The following is a 1,898-nucleotide window of genomic DNA, read 5'->3' as shown; positions in this document are numbered from 1 at the left end:
TTTTGACAGAAGGCAGCTCTGAAAAGTTCCTAGCAAGCGGAATCTGGTGAATAGAAACAAATTGTCTGAGGACTTGGGTTTTTACGCACCGAGGGCGTGTGATGTGTGGGACAGGTGACAAGCCCCTGCTGTTTGTGTCATGTAGGAAGCAGCGGTGAGGGGGCGCAGGGGAAGGGACTGAGAGTTGCAGGGCGGAGACTCTGGGCATCCCAAAGCCTCTCGAGCCCCAGACTGGAGCCCTTCAGACTGGCTTCTGTCAGCCCCTGTGGCTCCGGGCCCTGCATGGCTATGCCACGTCAGTGGCACCACATTCGTGGCGGCCCTGCCATGGCCTGTCTTACAGGAGTTTCACTTGGTGTTTGCTCTCTCCCTCCGGCCCTGCTGCTTCCTTCCCTGTACCTTAGGCTTTAAGCGGCCCTAATGGTATCGAGGTCGTTTTCTTCCACCCAACGCTGTGAATGAGGGGGATCTCCTCTTGGTTTCAGCTTGCGGGTGGGGTGGTACCTTGTGGTGGTGTGTTATGGCCTTGCCATTGACTCTGAGAACGCCAGGAAACATCTCAGAATGGGTTCTTCACGTTTCTTGAGCCAGAGCAGTCCTGGTATCTGTCTGGCGGGACACATGGGTAGGAGCTAAAGTGGGTTCTGAGTGGACTCTTCTGACCACAATGGACTTGAAGGGGCCCCAGTGAGGCAGTTGAGGGGACAGGTATGGTATAAGCACGGGTGGAAATGGCGGCAGAGCCATCCCCACAGTCCCAGTGAGTGGGCAATGCTTCCTTGAAGCATGAGAGGCTCAGTGTGAAACCTGGGCAACGGGACCGCCACCCAGGAAGTGTGCAGTGTGCCTCATACTTCAGAGGCTCCCAAGTCCCCACCAGGTGACAGAGTGATCCAATGTCTGCGCAGCCACCCCCTCCCCCATCCCTTCCTCACAAAGTCCTGATGGGGTCCTGTTCTCTGCTCCTCTGAACCGCCCTGTGTTCATGGGAACACAGCCCCAGACCCAGGTACCTCAGCCAACCTTGGTCGGCCCATCTCCTCGCTGGAGATTGGTTGAGGCGTGAACACATGACATATTCTGGCCAATTGAGACCTGACAGGAGGCCGGGGAGGGACAGCGGGACAGGTGCAAGGGTTCCCTCACTTCTATGGACACCCGGCAGAGGTGGCCCTTTTCCTGCATCTGGATGCGAAATGTGAGCTCCTGCAGCAGTCTTGCAAGGACGAAGAAGGCTAGTGGGCCCCAGGAGCCCAAAGCGCAAGGAATTTGGAACCACGGAAACGGCCGCATAGGCCCATTCTGCCTTTGGGCTCCTCCATGCCCCAGCTCCCCTCTGGTATGCTGCTGGACCATCTTAGCAGATCCAAGGATATGAAAGCTCCTTGAGTTTACTTTCCAGAGCCCTGGGAATTTTGACTCAAGTACACAGGAGTCCTTTGTGTTTGGTGAAATCAGAGAAGAAGGATCCAGGCAGGAGAAGACGAAAGCCCATCAGCCGGCATCAGGGCAATCAGGGCAACGCGCTGGGTAGGGCGGCCCCTGGGGTGGTGGCCCGGTCTGCCACTGCACCCAGTGGGTGGGGAGTTGCAATGATGGGGAAGGGGTCGCTGGGAGGGGACAAAGGGAAGAAAGAACTCTTAAAATCAGATTAAAAAAAAAAGGGGGCAGTGACAAAAAGATGATTTTTAACAAAGAAAGAACCACAGACATTAGGCTAGAACACAGAGACTAGCCCTTCGTTCCGTGCAGACTGTCAGCAAGGAAGCAAACGGAGTCAGGGCCACAGGAGGGAGGCGCCCGAGAACTCCAGCACGGAGCGAGAGAGGAAGGAAGGAGAGGGACTCACTCCCGCCATCACTAATGTCAGGTGCGCAAAAGGCCACTGCTTCTTTGAG

The sequence above is a fragment of the Lutra lutra genome, chromosome 16, assembly GCF_902655055.1.
Source record: "Lutra lutra chromosome 16, mLutLut1.2, whole genome shotgun sequence".
NCBI classification, from domain to species: Eukaryota; Metazoa; Chordata; class Mammalia; order Carnivora; family Mustelidae; genus Lutra; species Lutra lutra.
Note: the sequence above shows the minus strand (reverse complement) of the source record.